The sequence below is a fragment of the Camelus bactrianus genome, chromosome 2 (assembly GCF_048773025.1).
Source record: "Camelus bactrianus isolate YW-2024 breed Bactrian camel chromosome 2, ASM4877302v1, whole genome shotgun sequence".
NCBI lineage: Eukaryota > Metazoa > Chordata > Mammalia > Artiodactyla > Camelidae > Camelus > Camelus bactrianus.
In genome coordinates this window covers 48,464,852-48,484,264 of record NC_133540.1, presented here as the reverse complement: position 1 = coordinate 48,484,264, position 19,413 = coordinate 48,464,852, and the positions used below count along the sequence as shown (strand labels likewise).

Here is a 19,413-nt window from a genome sequence, read left to right as displayed (position 1 = left end):
TAGACTTTGAAGGCATTATATATTTTAACACAATAGTATCTGCACCTGGGTTCCCAAGAAAACTATAATTGTTTTAGGCATATTCTGTTTAAGAAGGCATGGAACACAGGTATGTACATCTGGGTAACCTACCCAGTTGTATACATAAGATCTATGTACTTTTTTTGCATGTAAATTATAATTCAATTAAAAGGAGGTATAAAAGTATATATTATATTCAGAGTCATTAGAAAAATGGAGGCTCCTTTGGATAATCCCCCACCTATTCACCCATTTATTCAGAATATTGGTTACCCAGCGGTTCTGTGTAGCTCAGGCTTTCTGTGTTCTAATGTATGGTCTGCATTTAGCACAGCATTGAATTCCTCTTTGTTTCTCTCACTGTTACCTTTGGTGAATAATTTAGCTCGTTAAGCATGATCGTTAAGTAACTGCTCATTTAACTGATGTTTTTTCAAACCTGCACAATATGTTCTCATCCTATATTAGTATCACATTCTTCAGTCTCACGTGAGAGACTAAATGCTATAATTATAAAAATAACTTCAAGTGTGTCATGCTTTGGGGATTTTCTAGAACACTAGACGAGGCCAGAGCAATTTTCACAGTGGCCACAGATTTAGAACAGATATTCTGGTGCCCTACAAGCCCTTGCAGCCCCCAGGACGCCACACTCCAGGGTTACAGATCCCAATTTTGAACATTATGAAACTTCCTCCTCAGTAACAGACAAACTGATTCTGTGGTTAGAGAGCCTGTGCTTAGAAATAAGGCAGGCTAAAAATGTGAATTTATGCAGTTTGGAGAAAGCATAGAGATAATGTCTACTTTAATTCCTGTGTTTTTCCAAACACAGAGAATAGGCCAAAGGTCATGAGGGGAAATTAAAGAAAAATAGAAAACAGATGTTAGGAAGCTCAGTATAAGACTGGAAACACGAGCAGCAATGAATAGTATTAAAGAAAAAACAGACCGCTGTTTAAAAAAAACAAAACAAAAAAAACCCCAGAAAGTGAAGATCTTATGAAAGTTCTATTTTCATACTGATATATTTAAAATAGTTTGACTTTTTAATATTTTACTAAAGTGATTTGATTTCATTTTTCCCTTCCTTACATTTAGAGATACAATTTGGGAGCAAAAGACAATCTTAAAACCCACCCATTACAAACTCCATCTGAAAAGATGATGCCTCAAAAAGCCTCATCTTAGCAACCAAAATTGCAGACATCCCTCCCCACCCCCACCCCCAGTATCAAACTTTAACCAAAAAAAGCTGTTCTTTTCTTTCAATTGACAGTGGTTGTTACTTTTCAAAAGACATTTGTTCTCAAATTATCTTTCCATTAGGACACTTGAATAGTTTCCTTGACATTAATAAGAGCTATGTAGATATACTATGGTGAGAAATAGGGACTTAGGCAGAAATTCATTTTAGATTACAAAATACACAGAATGCCTCTAAAATGAATTGTTGACTTTTCTGTTATATAGAGAGGATATATATGTTTTGACATGTTTTGACTTTTATATATTATCTTCAGCTAAAATAAAGGAAGATTTGTGAGATCAACAAAAATATATAAATGTGTGTATGATGTCTTAAAATCTTATGAACAAACACATCATGAACTTCTAGAGTCTGTCCTGAAACTTCTTCCTTTGTTACCTTTTAGGAAGTCAGGTAAGAGTCATAAGAATGAAAAAGAGCTATTGTAAAATGATTTCCAAGCAATTTCCAGAATTTAAAAGCATGCAAAAAATGAAGAGAAATTATTCAAAATACATATTCCTCAGCTTATCTTTTCACCCAAAATCCCCACTGATGCTTTTCTTTTGTCTCTATGTGTTTGTTTTGTTTAGTATTAACCAATTGACTTAAATGTTGACAAAGGGGATTTGGCATGGACCTGTAGTAGGTATGTCATTAAGAGGATGTAAGTAAGGATCGTTGCTGGATGCATTACATTAGAGATGTAATTATGAAGACAGAAGACTCAGCGCAACAGCTAAGGCATGGATGCCGAAAGTGGACTTGGAAACCTAGAAAGGAAAATGAATTCCTTCGTAGGAGGGACTTCACAGTCATCCCGGTCATGTGTGCTAAGGGCAATGACAGCAGTGGACCAAGGAAGAGCCTGGGAGCCACCATGTCCAGACTCATCAGCCTCAAGCACATCACCCTCCCTCGTCCTCTCTTGCTCTCATCCTACCCTGCCAAATGCAATCCATAGTGTATCATTTTTATGTGCATTCTTATTTTCTTATGAGTAGACACATTAACGTGATGGGTTTAACCATAGTTCATCTTATTTATGAGCCTCTGGTTAAATGTTAATAGCCTGAAGTCAAATATCAAACACAAGAATTTAGAGCTAAAAATCTTGCAAGCCCTACCTACTAACTATCCAACAGGATCATGATCCAGACCGCCCTGTTTCTTTAGCTGTTTTCATTTTATCAACAGTGAACCACTTACCGTGCTTATTAAATGCTAGGCACTGTCTGAAGTGCTTTTGATATGTTAATTCATTTAATTCTAAAGACAACCACATGAGACAGCTATTATTATTATCATCTCCATGTTAAATCTGAGAAATTTTAGGCACAGAGAAGTCAAGTAATTTGCCCAAGGTCACACAGCTAGTGAGTGGCAGAACGGGGTATGACTCTGGAATCTATGCTCTTAACCACCGTACCACTGCCTGAGGCTTTTCATAGTTGCCAGATAAAACATTTTATGATCATCTTTTATTATTGGAAGGGGTCAAAATTATTGGATTGGAAGTGTGCTTGAGTTGTTCATGTTGTACAGATAGTGATGGGGAGTTTTCGCCCAACTGCAAGTCTGTTTCATGTGTTGACTATACTGCTTGCCCCAGGCCACACATCACTAGACATACTACCTAATATTACCCTGTAAATTCATCATTGTTCTGTCTGTAGTGTGAGTAACTCATAGCCTCAACATTAGCAAGATAAACTGATTCTTAATAAAACAAGACAAGATTAAGTTTGAAGACTAATTAAAAAGAAGGAAGCTGATCTCATATCTATTAAATTTCTAGTTTGGTCTGTTTGGAAAACGTCCAAAAGGTTAATATATGTGTTTCACTGAAGAGTAATGAAAATTCAGGACTAGTGGGACATTCGGTAAGAGTGAAAAGAAAGGAGACACAAAATATGAAATCAAGAAGACTTTACAGAAAAATTCCTTTTGCCTCACATTATACAGAGCCTTCATACATAGGAAAAGGTTAACCTGAGATCCATCTTGCCCTGCATATCAGTAATCTTTATTATTAAGACACAACAACTTTATTTCATAATCATTTTCTTCCGGCCAACCAGCTGTGGTTACTCAAGGCAGATTAACTAGAACCTGATGGATTTCAGCCCCTGTTCAGCAATGCCAGCCAAATACTGTAATTACACAGGATGCAGGCTGAGATAATGTTGACCTTGTACTTAGAGATAGACCCAGATAAGTGAACTGTCAGATTTGCAGGCCAGGCTTTTCAATCACTGGTGCTGTATCTGTGAAGAGAAAGGGACGGGAAAGGGAAAAGAAAAACACCAAAAAACAAAACCCCTCATCATTTTATCTGTCTGGAAAGAAGGTATCTAATAAAGACTAAGCCTTCAAGAGATAGGAGTAGGTTCACCGGTTTAGAGCTTAGAGAGCAGGGTGGAGGATGTGCTTCCCTGAGGTGCACGGAATCTGTGTCCTTTTGAGCCCATATGTTCTGCGGATCAGGCGTGAGAGAGAGCCTTTCTATTTGGCAGTTTGCACAGCACACTGCTGATGTTATGAAATTTACATTAGGTTGAAAAAACAGTCCTTGTCATACTTTATCCTTTTGGAGGAAATGGATTTCCTTAATAAGAGCACTGCTTTATTTCCCTCATGAATTCTGATAGGGAACACATTCCTGAATGGCGTTCTACCAAAGAGAGGGGCTGCGAGGGAATGGCTTATTATTCTAAAAATTTTAATGGCCCAGAAGCAAAATATCTTTGGTCCTTATATTCCAGACATAAATGCTTAAATTCAAATAACAAGTGCCAAGGCCTCTGAGATATAACTGTTGGAAATCAACCAAAGATGAGGGATCCAGCGGGTATTTGTTAATGGTTAATGACTAATACCCTAAATCGTTTGGTTATTATTAACTAGTACAAAATGGCTCACATCTAGGTCCTTGTAACCATATTAAACTATGCAGAAGTTCCCTTACTTTAATAAACTTTAAGTTAAATGTGAAAATATTTCACAAATATCAAGCATGGTTTCCTTTTAGTTTAGTGCTCCCTGGAGCTCTGCACATTGAGATGTTTGAGCCTTTGCTGATGGATATTCTTTTCCAAGGGGTGTCTCTGTGCCCATCCACTTTCTCCTGGTGAGCTCTGCCTCACTTTTCAAAGCCTGTATCAGGACTCCCCCACATCTTTGCCATTTTCATTACCATATTCCTTTTTCTTTCTTCCAGTAATTAATTTCTCCTTCATAGCATAATATCCCTGCATCGGTTACCATGTGTATCACACTATTATTATTGTTGTTGTTGTTACTATTATTTAATAGGCCATTTCTCCAGCTAGAAGTCTTTAAGGACAAAGGGGCTTATTTGTCTTTGACCTCTAGCACAAAAGCACCAGGAGCACGGCAGGCATTTAATAAATGTCTGTTGACTGTATGGGTGCATGTGCAAACGGTAAAACAATTCATCCTAAGGAAAGAGGTTAGTCTCTAGTATAGCTGCTGACTTTCTATTCTTTCAAAATATCGAAGAAGCAAGACGACGTTTTCTGATATGCAAAGCCAATCATAGACTAAGAGGCACCTGAAAGACGGCCTCGCTCTTGAGTATATTACAGCTCTTTTTCGCTGTTTTTCAATCCCTCTTCATAGAGAGGAGGAAAATTCCTCTCAGCAATCCGAAGAATTTGTAGAAGAAGCACTTCTATCTTCTCTCCCACCCTTTCCTCACTCCCTCCACTGACTGTGGAAAATGGGAGGAAACACATTAGTGTTAGCTTACTGTTTTCTGGGTCCTCATGATATTTCTCCTGCTCTGCTTTTCACACTCCGGCAGCACAGCAAGGGAAGTCTGCATCTTGTTCTTTGGGAGGGTGAGTATTTTTAATTCAGGGTTATTTATTAGGCCTGCAGAAGAATGCGGCCTACTGGTAACAAAGCTGTTCTTCTTTATTGGTAACAAAGGTGCTATTGGACCTCCATTTGTCTGACTCCTGTGTCCATGTTTCCTAAGTATCCAAACTCAGATAGGTAGTTATTGCTTTCTCCCCAAATCACCCCACTACAATGTCTCTAGTTTTGCATGACCGGAATACTGGGGAATTATGAAATTTCAGTGAACTCTTATTATAAATACACTGAACTTAATTGATATTTAATATTTTAAAACACAGAATTAAGGCAGAGATAGCCAATAATCTTAGTTCCTAAAAAATTATTTCAGAATCATTCAAAACACGTCTCTTTTCACAGGATGACATTAGACTTATAGAGATCTCAACCCTCATCTACTACAAGTATTGACGACAGCCCACCTTCTGGCTGATTAGGCCACTTGGTTTCAGTTTGAATCTAGTAATGGGAAACCCACTAACTCTTGGGACTTCCTGTTTGGTTGTTGAATAACTCCAGGAATTAGTACTTTATTTTATTAAACAAGAATTCAATTCTTTGTGAATTTTTCAAGTTCTTCTCTCTGGTAGAATAAAAGCAAATCTATTTCTATTTTTTCTGTGATAACCCTTTAGATTTTTAATGTATTTCTGTGGAATCAAGGACCATATGTCTTTTATCTGCATACCCCCTTCTCTGCTTAATATTAACAAAACAAACATCTTTTGAGCACCAGGCACCGTGCTGGGTGTTGGTCATAGAAAAACGAGTAAGACATGGTTTCTCTCCTCATAAAGCAAACATGTACATGTAAAGAAGTGCTTCCAAACCACTGTGTAAATTGCTGCAGTGAAAACATGCACTAAATGCAAAGGAACATAAGAAAGGGGATATGTAATCCCGCATAGAAGAAGCTGTGACATAGTCACAGGAGAAAGGATATGTGCATGAGTCTTAAAAGAGGAATTTTCCAAGTAGAAAAAGAAGGGAAGTATTTTCCAGTCAGTGATATCAGCATGTGCAAAGGCACAGAGGAAAGAAAGATTGTGGCTCATGCAGTGAACATAAGTGTTCAAGGAGGCTAAAGCATGGATGAGTATGTGGAGAGTGGTAGATGAATCCAGAAATGAAGGTGCTCAAAGTATGAATGGCATCCTGTACCAGCAAGGTATGGGTGTTGACCTACAGGTGAAGGAAAGCCATTGTAAGATTTTGACTAGAGAAGTGGTTATGTGAGATATTTTAGAAGAACCACATAAGCTTTTGTACAATGGAAATGGGACAAAATTAAAAGCAGGAGGGCTATTTAGAAGGGTTTGTTTGCTTGTTTGTTTCCTCTTTTAATTTTTGCAATGGTCCAGTTGACTGCTGAATAAGAGTCAGTGAAAACAGAGAAAAGAGGAAACGATAGATTTGGATATTTAGCCTGTAAAATATATAGGATTTAGTAGCACAGGATGAAGATGGGGTGAGGGAGGGAGGAGATTTAGAAAGTAAGTCGAACTATAAACAGATTTGGTTCCTTTGGGGTGTTCAAATGAAAAAAATATCCAGAATATAGCAGACATTATAGCAATGAATCTTGAGAGTGTGTGCTGAGGCTGATACTATCAAGAATTGGAATTCTTTAACAGATGAGTAGTGCTCGAACCACGGGAAAGTGCAGTGCAAGACAATGCTATGATCAAGACCCTGGGGAACATTAACACTTCAGGGACTTCCAGCAAAGCAGACTTAGAAGGATTGCTCAGAGAGGGACGAGGTAAACCAAGAGAAAATAGTTATACAGGAGCCAAGAGAGAGGAGAGTTTTCTGGAAATAGGGATAATTCATCATTGTCAGAGGCCACAGAAAGGTCATGTTAAACAAGGACTGGTAAACTTCTGGTGGATTTCTTGATTAAGCCATTATTGATGACCCTTACTCCAGAGTGATTTGAGCATGTTGAGATGGTAAAAAAGCAGAGATGCTGTTTTCCAGATAGGAGCTAGGAATTGTGTAAATAGATATATAAAAAAATGTAAATATTTGAGCTTCTTAGAGCCCTCTGTTTGTTCATTTGGTTTATTATTTTGCCTTATCACCTTTAAACAAAAAGTTAGGCTCAACAGATTTTAATACCAGACTTCATATTAAGATGGGAATATTTAAATCATATACATACAGTAGGATCTACTTTGTGGATCTGTTTTCAACGTCTTCTTGTATTGATTCTATGCAACTAGCTGAGATTTGCCACTGTCCCCCTCAAAGCAGAGTCAGTGTGGCCCGCCTTGCTCACTTCACATGGGAGGAAGTGTGAAGACCATAATCAGCTTCCATCCTGCCCTATGGTTTGCTGGGACAGCCATCACTAGCCTCCCCCTGAAAGGTCTCAAAAGGAGTCCCAAAATATCTTTCCTGACATAAAAGTTGTAACACGAAGTGTTAGAGTGAAAGTTTCCAGTTGCCTGTAAAATTCTTTATGGAAAAATACTGATAGAAATTATAGGGAAAAATATATGATGCTATCTAAGAAGTTTAAAATCTCAGCCTAGTAAACAAATGCTACTTTAACAGCAAGAAATCAAAAAGAATTAACAAAAATTAAGGAATATCTACTCTCTACTTTTTCAAATTATTTGAGTGGAAGATACTGTCAATGGCTTGATAATGGTAATAGAATTTCTGTGAATTAACTACATTTGAAATAAATACTGATATTTGTTCAAATGGCTAAGTAATGCTCAATTTTACATGCTTATTTGGGGCTTTGTCAGTTGGGGAAAGAAAGAACAAGTTAAATTGCCAGGAAATTAAGTTGGGTTAAAAGTACCATAATTTAATTATCTAATAATTGTGCAGACTGATAGTCAAGAAAATGGTGTGCCATGTAAGATGTTTTGCCGGCTATTCCACAACTCAATTACAGCCATCTTTAAGGACTAAGAGAGATTGGCCAGAGTTATATTTAATTTCACTGCAACTTTGACTTGTACTTATTTTCAGCCCGGTTTGGTAGGAATTGGCTGGAGCTATTTCAATGCAAGCGATCCTTATTTTTCTTTTTTGACCCTGTGATCTCTTCTTGAAAATAAATCTTTTCAATGACAGGCTCATTTAGAGTTGGTCTCAAATATTTTCCCCATTGCCTTGCTCTTCAATTGGAAACCTGCCTGAATGACCCTGGGGAATAACAAGCTTCTGACTCTATTACAAGATCACTCCTTTTTGGGAAATGTATTCTGGTAACCATAGTTTTGATTTCCTATTAAGCAGTTGATTTTGCCGTTAAGTTATTTATCTCTTATGAGTAGATACTATTTTATTTTATAGAAAATCCCCGAAGTGGGGTTTCAATAGGACAGATATGCACTTCTGAATTATGGAAATGAAATTTGGGGGTAAGCACTTGAGGTAAGCAGTATGGCATTGTGTGGCATCAGACACCAAGACTCCTCTGGTCTTGCTGTTCCTTCACCCTCAGCATTCTACTTCATGCTTCTACCTCGCATCTCAAGAGAGCTATTTTTGTTGCTGCCATCTTGTCAGCATTCCAGCCAGCAAGAAGTAGGAAAGGCTGAAGAAAGGCAGGCCCTTTCCTGCTAAGGATGTTTCCAGGAAACTACACATGGTGTTTTCACATTTACATTCTACTGGGTGAAACTTAACCACAGATCCACACCTAGCTGCAATGGAGTCTGGGAAATGTAGTCTTTATTCGAGTGACCACATACCCAGCAAACCCTGAGGGTTATATAACTAAGGGGAAAATGGGAGACTGAATCCTGCAGAACAGCCGGTAGTCTCTGCTAATTTTCTTCTTCCTGCTCAGCTTGTCACATGATCCCCTCCATTAAACCTCCATTTATGATTCTCTGACTTCACCAAGGATTCTTGGCTATTAGCCATCCCTTTCCTTCAGTTGTTAGAAAGATGACTCTTATGTTCTTGTCTTTATATATTTATATTTCTGTTCCTGATGTTTTTCTCATCTACTTAAGGACAAGGGTCTCATGTATCCCCAACCCAGTGCACGATTACACACCCTACTGGAATTCAATAAAATCATGACTGAAAGTAAGATGTACAGAAATTGGAGATAAAAATAAATTTAGGTGAAATTATTCTTGCCAGAATAAGGTGGTTTTAGAAGTGTCATAAAATCTATCATGCCTTCCTGGGAAGCTGTTCTGCTCCACTGAACAAGTCTGCTGTGTGATGGCCTGTGGAGCTCTCTTCTGTCAGAGGCACTGAGGTTTCCCACTCATTAGTGAGATCAGAACAGGTCCTTTGCAGCCTGGAAGGTGAGACCTAAGGGACAATGTCCTTGGATATAAAAACCGGGAGAGTGCTGGGAAATATCTTTTCACCACAGCAGCTCTGGAACACTACCTTTGTGACTGAATTCATTCTTTCAACGTACTGGGGAGAGATGTGAGAACGAGAATGAATGTGAATGAGTTGGTAAATCTGGCTTGTACATTTAATAGACTGATAAATGGAGGAAGCATGCACCTAAAGATAATGACATTGCTGAACAGAAATCACTTTTCTGGTCTCGCCATTCTCTACTGTTAAGCTCTTAATATTTATAAAGAGCTCAAAACTCCTGGAAACCTACACTTTAAAACATTTCTTTGTACATATATTTTTAGAAATATTTATTGATTGATATTTCCTATATCAAGCTATGATTGTTTTATGTACAAGTTAAAAGCCCATGTTTGTGGTAAACATTTCAATAATGGCCATTAATTAGTGCTACAGGATAAAATACAGGATGCCCATCTTAAATTTGAAATCAGATAAAAAATGAGTTTTTTTTAGTATATGTATGTCCTATGCAATATTTGGGACCTAACTATGCTAAAACATTATTTTTCTGAAATTCAGATTTAACTGGGTTTCCTGTATTTTGGTTTGCTAAATCTGGCAGTTCTTCCCTTAATGACTCAGGTCTCTCTCTGTCCCTGCCACTTTTTCACATGGCACTGTTGCTCCTCTCTCAAAGGTGGAGACTATTGCTCCACTTTGTTGAACAGGAGTTGGCTTTGTGACTTGCTTTGATTAACAAAATGCAGCAGAAGAGACATTGTGCAAGTTGTGGCAGCCAGGTCTAGGCTTCTTCCGTGGGAATAAGCAACTGTTGCAGGACCATTTATTGAATGCACAGCCTTTTCTCACCCATTTTATTTATTTATTTAACCTTTTTTTATTGAGTTATAGTCATTTTACAATGTTGTGTCAAATTCCTGTGTAGAGCACAATTTTTCAGTTATATATGAACATACATATATTCATTGTCACATTTTTTTTTTTTGCTGTGGGTTTTCTCACCCATTTTAAATTACTTCTCTGTCAAAAATCAAGTTTTTTATAAATGCCCTGGTCTGTTTCTGGATTTTGAGTTAAATTCCATCATTTCGGCAATACTATACTGTCTTCAATGCTACAGATTTATCATAAGACTCAATATCTAATAGAGCCAATGCCTCCTCGAGTCCCAGACAAGAGGGGCTCTACTCAGAGTCCCATGCTTTAAAAGACTTACTTATCACAAACTCAAACACAAATGAATTTTATTTTGTTTTCATCTTGATGTCTGTAAAATTGTTTTTGAAGGTTGACTAATCACTTGAGCAAAAGAGAATTATGGGAGGGATTCATGAACCAAAACAAGCCCCCAAGGAAGATAAGGGCCAAAAGCCACGTGTGGGAAGGAAAAACTATGCTTTGCTCTGAAAACCACAGAACAAGGGTCTCTTTTTGTTTAAAGTTGAGTGCTCCAAATCACTCAAAATGTGTCCAAGTGGACTGGGTTCCCCAGTTATCCATATTATTTCTTCCCTTTTGCTTGGGAAGTAGTTATGAGAAGCATTAAGAACTGCCTGGAGAGGTTCAAGTGGGACTTGAGAAAGGAACCTGTCCACTTTTTGTGGTACAGAGTAGAAACTCTGTGATCAGTTCCCCAAAGTTTGACCTCTAGAATCTTGTTCTAAAAAGTGCCTATAATTTGTTTCTATCAGACATAGTAAGACACACAGACATGGAAATGATTGTCCTGAAGGAGTAAGTTCATATTCACAGATCCTTAGAAACAAGAGGCATGCCATCACACATGGGGCCACATGGGGAAGAACCCGGGTCGGTCAGGAGGCAGAGGAACAAGGGGAAGCATGGACGAAAGCTTTAAGTAAGGTTTTCATGGAAGCAATGGGCAAGGCAGGCTAAGCAGGCCAAACAGGTTTAGGATTGGCTGGTGTGACTATTTCCACAGAGTGTGTGACTATTTCTGGGGTGTAGGGATCACCCCTAGTTGCCTGATACCTGGCCCTGAGGTGATTCTAGGGCAGAGGGATAGTGGCTCAACCTATGAGAGCTTGATAAAGGAGGTAGTAGGAGAGTATGGACTCTGGATTGGTCAGTTTGCACATGAAAACCACACCTTAGGGAAGTCATTTGTTATCTCTAGGAATTAGCTAATCCTGGGAGGGGCAGCCTCTCCAGTATCTGCAAGGACCCAAATTTCACAGCATCATTAATTATAGGAAATTAAATAGAAACATGATTAATACAAGTCTCTATCCTATTTTTTTTCCTCTCAACAAAATCTGACTCTTACAGCTGGAAGTCATATCTTTCACATTTTTTATACCTAAAATGAGCTTCAAAAGATTGTTTTTGGAGTTTGAAACTGAACAGATAATTGATTCTGTCTTGCCTGAGTTTAGCCCTTTACATGAGGCATGTCTCAACCTGACTGGGTGGAGAATTTTAAGAATGATTATAAATAAAAAATTCAATGGATAATTAAAAATGAAGTAACTTTAAGCCATGATTCCAATAACAACTAATGAAAAATTATTCATTGCATGTTTATGGCTTTATTTATTGCTACTAAAGTGCAAGTTACATGCACAAAGACAGAACCCATGCAAAAAATTCACCTGCAAATTGAATACGATGCTGACTGCAAGTTTATTTCATCAGGTCTTTAGGGGGGGGTGGTAATTGTGTTTATTTATTTATTTATTTATTAACAGAGATACTGGGGATTGAACCCAGGACCTTGTGCATGCGAGGCACGCACTTTACCACTGAGCTATACCCTCCCCCAGTGCAAGTTTAATATGGTACAGATAATTTTGTGTTTGGTATGCTTATAATTCTACATGACTCTAGAGCACATATCATTGGAAAATCCTAAAGGTTAAGGTTATTCAACAGAAAAAATTGAGAGTCATGATCAGATTCAATTTTTAGGACTGCCTTGAGGAGTAGAAGCTGGAATCATCTGAAGGCTTGTTCATTCAAATATTTGGTCTCTGGGTAGGGAGGACTGGAAAACCAAGACGGGCAACCAGAGCGCCTGTTAATTGGTCTCTCCATGTGGCTTGGCTTCAGAACAGCGTGGTAGCCTCAGCGTGCTTGCTGGCTCAGAACTCCAAGTGCATGAGTTCTATCGAGGTAGAAACTATGGCATATCTAGTCTAACTCTTTCACAGATAAAGAAACAGATCTAGTGATCGTAAGCAAATCCACATCTGTTAAAGAAACAAGATGGTTTTCTTACTTTCGTAAGTGGATGGATAAATATATCAAGTAATCCAGCTAGGCAAAACTGCAGACGCCAGGGCTGGAGAGAAGGACATAGGAACTGGTTGTCATGTTCAGGCAAGGTTCCAATTAGAAGGGCTGAGGAACCTGCTGAACAAGGTGGGTCGGAGTAGTTCTGAGCAGAGTTGGCCACTAGGAGGGACCTGAAAAGAAGGGAGGCTCAGTGTACAGGTTTGCTTCTGCTCTGTAATCCCCGTATGAGCCGTGTCACCTATGACAGCCTACTAAACTTAAAATACTTTAGATATTATGGAAAAATGAGTCATGTAAGGCAAGGAAGCACCACCCATCCAGAAAGGAAAAGTTTAGCTAAACAGACCAGAATCAATACCCTCTAAGCTGAGCAAGCCTAGTTTTATTTCAGCGAGATGTTAGCCCTAAGATTTTCTGGAGTGAAAAGTATGGTCTCCAGTAGTGCACAGAGGATAAATCTGAAAAGTACTTAAATCAGAAAAACGCATAGTTATCACTCCGTGATACGTGCCCACAGGCAGCAGCCCCTAACTTTGGAGCTGAGTTTTTGGGTTAGACGCCATCTCTTGTGAGGAGCAAGCTCAAGTTAGATGATGCTGCAGAGATGAAAACAGAAGTCTCAACCAAAGAACAAGTACGATAACTTTGACTTTTTATGACCAAGGTGAGTTTGGCTAAAAAATAAATGACACTATAAAGGTAATTTAAATCATAAGAGATTTGTATGTCATGCTAAACAGTAAAATTTGTCTGTCTAATAAACCACCCCTTATTTAGCGATGTAAGACGACAACCATTTTATTATGCTCATGAATTGTGTGGGTCAGGAATTTGGAAGGCTTGACTCTGCTCCATACTGCCTGGGGCCTCAGCTGGGAAGACTCAAAGGCAAGGCTGCTTTGAAATGATGAAATCTGGAAAGTGATGATGGAGAAAGGGGGGGAAAGTTTCATCTCTTTAGCCAAGAACATGTTATAGAAGAAAAAGAAAAATGTGAGAACCCGGGAGATGATCTTCACCTCATTTTCATCACTTTCCTTCTGTGGCCGGGTTGTAATATGAATGTATGTAGAAACGGGACGACCTTTTCTGACCTAGCCTCGCAAGTAATGCAGCTTATCGTGGGTCTCATTCTGTTGGTTCCAAGTGAGTGTGAAGCCCACCCTTATTTAATGAAGCGGTTCATAGACCCCACTTTTTGATCAGAGTAAAGGTCACGTTATAAATGAGAATGGAAGACAGGATCGATTTTTGGAAAATCCGATCTGCCACACTATATAATTCCTAGCTTTCGATGAGATTCAGCTACTCTGGTTCCATAATTTAATATGATTCAGGAATAGCTGAAATGGAATCTAGCATTTACCTTCCTTACCTACTTTCACTTTCTTCTCTGTGGCCCTTCATTTCCATTTTCTGTGGCTGTAAGACTAACAACCAAGTGGAATGCCAACCTTCATACTTAGAGAGCTGTGTGTGTGTGTGTGGTGTGTGTGTGTGTGTGTATTCTGCTTTCCAGAGCTGCAGAAGGAAATGTATTGTTATAACTTTAAAGACTTTCTGCTGGATGCCCAGATGCTTGGGAAATTGAAGCTGAATATAAAAAGAATATTGCTCATCAAATCAACATGCTAAACTTACTTTGACAGAGAGTTTGATACTCAAGAAATATTTTCTCCCTTTAATTGCAAGTAATAATTCTGGCTTAGATTTTAATGAAAACAGGAATCATAATAAACCACTTAAAGAAATCATGTACTTTTATGCTTCAGAATATGAAAAATGATTTCAGGATATGTAAAGTGATTTATTCAACCAATGTTTGTTGCATACCATCTTACCTTCAGATGGTACACTGGGTATTGGGTCCACAATGGTAAATCACACCTAAAATGATGCCTTTATTTTGGGGTATACATATATATATATATAAATATTTATTGAAGTGTAGTCAGTTTACAATGTTGTGTCAATTTCTGGTGTTCAGCACAATGCTTCAGTCATGCATGAACATACATATATTTGTTTTCATATTCTTTTTTATCGTAAGTTACTACAAGATATTGAATATATTTCCCTGTGCTATACAGTATAAATTTGTTGCTTATCTATTTTATATATATTATAAAATGATGCCTTTTTAATGGAGCTTCTACTCTACTTGGATAGAAGATCTGGGAACGGGTATTGAGTATCATGATATAAGTAAACATGTAAGTGACAAACAGTTACAAGTTGTGATAAGTAATGGAAAAAAGAAAAGGATTAGGAGCCCCACAAGAGAGAATTAAAAGAAAACTTCATTTAGATTAGATGAATCAGGGAAGAAACTGACATTTATTGATTTCTAATGATGATAAATCATAACTAGTGTGGCAAATTGGGAGGAAAAGTTTTTTTGGTGGACGGAAGAACTTCTTCAGAGGCTCTGAGTCAGACAATACTTTGTTAGATTTTATTTTCTTTCTTTTCCTTTATTTTATTTTATTTCAGGAACTGTAAAAGGAGAAAACATTGATGAGTTTTAAGCAGAGGAGTGACATCCTCACATCTGCATTTTAAAGAATCTCTGGCTGCTGCCATACAGAAATGGATCAGAGCAGAACAAGAATGGAATTGGTTCTTACTAATATGCTACTGAGAATGAAAAAAAGAAAAACAAAAAAACAGGGAAACAATTTACCAAGAAGAAGAGAAAAAGGATCTCAAATTTCCTAATTGCTTAGAAATCACTCAACCCATCATCTCGTCTGAGAAGTATAAATGATAGTATGGGTTAATACACAATATCACAGCCAGAAAATCCCCCATGCTACCTCTTCTTGCATACTTCCTGAGTTCTTACCTCCTGCCTTTGCACATACTGTTAATTATAACTCTGAGGAAAGCCCTCCTCCCTTTAATTGTTGAAATCTTAGCCATCCTTCAAGCTCGAAATTAAATGCTTCCTCCTTCAGGAAGAGCTGATGCCCCTAGCCAGATATTTCCTCTTTCCTGACTTCAGCTCTCTTGGGTTTACTTTTAAATGCTTCTCATGCCATTTTTGTACTGTGTGCAGACCTAACTTTACTTGTGTAGTGCACTATTCTGGGTTCAATTCACTGTTAGAGACCCCAGTGCCTACACAGCCTGAAGGAGAGGTGGTATTCAATAAACATTGGATAAATGAATTAACATACAACTGAAATTTACATCCTGAAACAATCATAAAAGTACATGATTTTCTATTTTTTTAAAAACTGGATTATTATGACGTTTTTTTATAAGCCATCTCCTACCATCAACTTCCGAGCATGTGTCTTCAACAGTGTCTCTATAAATATTTATTAAATTACACTTAAATTTAAATGACATTTTCAATTTAAGAGTGTAACTAGGATTTAATCAATAATAGGCATTTTTTATTCCTGCTATTCTAACAGAAAATTTGTATTGATAAAACTACATTAAAAATAAAACAAACTCACAAAAATAAAATTAATCTTAAATATTATTTTCTAGTCTTAGATATCACTTAGCTAAGTAAATTGGTGAAATTGGTACCCTTTTATGAGTTAAAGTTATCATTCTATCACTCTCTTAATGCCTTTAAGTCTGTTTTTATTTTTCAAATCTCCAGTTCAACTGAATCATTAGGGGGATTACTTGCAGTCTAGAGTAATGGAAGTATTGTATAATAATACTTGGTGTTTAGAATTAAATCAATACATGTTTAAGATACTAAAAAATTAAACATGGCAAATCAAGTAGTACTTGTACAATAGAAACAAATAATGTATTTAAAACAGAATAACATGTTTAATTCAGGAAGATGTAAAATTCACCTGCTTATAAGCACTTTAGATGGGCCACGAGGAGCTACAACAAAGCGACACATCCATAAGAATCTTATTCTTGTTTGTTCAGGGTTTGTTTAGTATAATCCAAGCACACCAAAGCCTCTCATAGACACTGCCTTGAAGTCTACTGTTGTAATTATTATGAGTGTATCTTATAGTATACTTCCAGTACTAGTTTCTTCCAAATTTAATACACTTATAAAGAAAGGAAATAGTGCTCATGTATGTTCAGTAATAAGTAAGCAAACGAATGACAGGCTTATTCAGATCTCTTAAGAATTTCTTCCTTCTGCATAAATACTGTTTGTAATAGGTATCCAGATCATAATGTCTACTTAGAGCCATTTCCACAGTTCAACTTTGTGATTTTATAATGGCTTAAACATAGCAGTACTCAATATGATATAAAAAGAAGCAGCTATTCAGTGCAATAAGGGTTGTAAAAAACCAATAAGTCATAGTGATTCAGATCTCTTCCTGGTTCCTTCATTCCCAATTATGTAATCTTGAGCCATTTTTTCTTCTGTAATAAAGTGAGAACACAACATTGGAAAACCTGTTTTCTTCTTTTGTCAGTAATCATGTTGATGGATCAGTTAGCCTTGTTTTGTTCTCACCTCTTTCAATAGATTGCTTCCAAGTATAAGAAATGACAGAAGGAACATTCCACTGGATCACTAGCAATGCCTCAAGACTTATGTCAGTGAACTTATTTGGTGATTTACTTTAAAATTATGGTTATTATTCACTTTTATTTTTATCTAGACTAGTTTCAGATTAGTGTATTTGGAGGAAGGATTAAGTAGTTTACCTGCTTGCACCAGAAGTACATAAAGAGGACTCCTGGATAATATCAGGTAATAGATAATTAGCTTGGCACCTGACCAGAAGGAGGTCCAGCCGTGAGTATTTTATTACCTACTAACACAAGTGAGCATTCAGCTATTGGGTCAACTCGAATACCTGAAAAACAGCTACTCTGGCACATTTACAACCTGGTGAACAAATTTATGCAATTTTACATCCCTCTGCTGATTTACCTGGAAAGCCCATTATGTAAGATAATGAATTTAACAGCTGAAAATCAGTAAAGGCTTTTGCATGCTGTCATTTTGTATTATAAGGAAAGATCTGGCATTTTCACACTTAGGCATGTCCATCCTCATGTGATCTTTCTTTTGGATTGAACTCTTCCCTTGATTAGTTTTTCCTTGGATATTGTATATATTTAACCAGAGAATTTTAAACCTGAGTCTAGTGTATGCATTAGCCAGGTATTTTTGAATATTCAGGTTAAAACAGCAATACACATACATAAAGTATTTCTTCTTTCCTGTATGTGAACTTTAAAAGATAGATGAAACTCTAATCAGCACATTCCCTCACATGGGGTAGGACTGAAGTCAGAGGTGAGGGTGCAGATGGAGCGATTCAGAAAAGCAGCAAGTAGAGGATCTCTTCTTCTTTCAATATCTTGTACTTTTTCTGGGATGATGAACTGGGTGACTCATTTAGACATTCTAAGATTCACCAGTAAATCTAAACTAGCTATACAAACATACTTATTGAGAAGGAGATAATTGAAACACACTGTAGAAAGGAAATAAACTAAGAGAAATCAAGTAATAAAATTTCCAGAAGCAAATAACAGCATACATCCATAGCAACTGAAAACCCTCATGTACAAGATGACAATTAAGAGTAGGAACATGGAAAAAAATTGAAACAGGCACTTTAAAACCCCTTTGAAAAGACAGGAAAGAAAAGAAAAAGGTGAGGACAAAAGGAGTGAAACAAAAAAGTTGAAATTTTAAGATAGGCTCAAGTTACTTTGTTAAAGAGCGGCTTTGTTTGTACCATCTGTTAGCGGGACTGTTAACTCTGTGATTTTTTAGCTACCTTGTTGATATACAAAAAATAAAATGAGATTTAAAATCACTTGGATATCTTTTATATTAAAATAATCCCTGAATGTCATTCTTAATATCTGTAATTTTTAAACCATTATAAAATAAGCATTAAGAGTGAGGGGTCAAGGAGACAAACTGTTGGATTTGAATCTTGGCTTTAATATTTACCACATTTCAAAATACTTAAGCCTGTATGTCCTAGTTTTCTCATCTGAAAAATGAGGAAAAAAACGGGGTATAATAATATCATCTCTCTCTTAGAATTACTATGTGCTTTAAATGAGTTAATACATGTAAAGCTCTTGGAAAGTAGTGCTTACAACACAGTAAGTTTTAACTTAGATGTATTATTTTGGGATGAAATCTTAGAAGACAGTGTATATTACTGTTCCCATCTTTAGACTCAAATGAATTATTTCAGTTATTTATAAGAAATCTCAAGGAAATTGCAAGCTGTAAGGTATTTCCTTGATTTTTGTCATGTTTCTATTTTGAACGAGGGGAAGATCATTTTAAAAAATTATTTAAACTATGGAGATGATAAGACAATCATTTTGAGGAGTTTTGTACATAAGTAGAAATGAAGGATATGATTTGGTATGGTCAGCATAAAATTTTTTATCTGTTAGTTCTTTGAGCTCAATTTTCTTTGCTTTAAATTTCTTTGCCCAAGAGTGGGAAATGCTGGGGATGAGTTTGATTAGAAACTGAAATAAATCTGCTTAAAATCTAAAATTCATGCTGGTTATCACATTCCTTCTAAATCTAACGTGCCTTCAGGAGTGATACTGGGTGATTAGGACCGCTGGTTTATGAAAGCAGCTGGTGTGGGTTTAACAGTTTAAAACTGCACTGAGAGCAGAAACCAACATCACATATGTTTTAGCTTAATCACATATGAGTTAGCTTAATCTCTTGATATGAGTTGAATTTATTTGGA

The 19,413-nt window shown here is 37.0% G+C and overlaps 1 long non-coding RNA gene and 1 other non-coding gene across 2 annotated transcripts in view; both read right to left on the bottom strand.

Annotated features, from left to right (window-relative positions):
* LOC123616184 (uncharacterized) overlaps positions 1-19,413 on the bottom strand; it is a 187,111-nt gene that overhangs the window by 49,701 nt on the left and 117,997 nt on the right. The window lies entirely within an intron of this gene.
* Positions 12,175-12,247, bottom strand: TRNAA-CGC (transfer RNA alanine (anticodon CGC)). The gene has a single exon. It is a non-coding gene; the product is annotated as a tRNA-Ala (tRNA).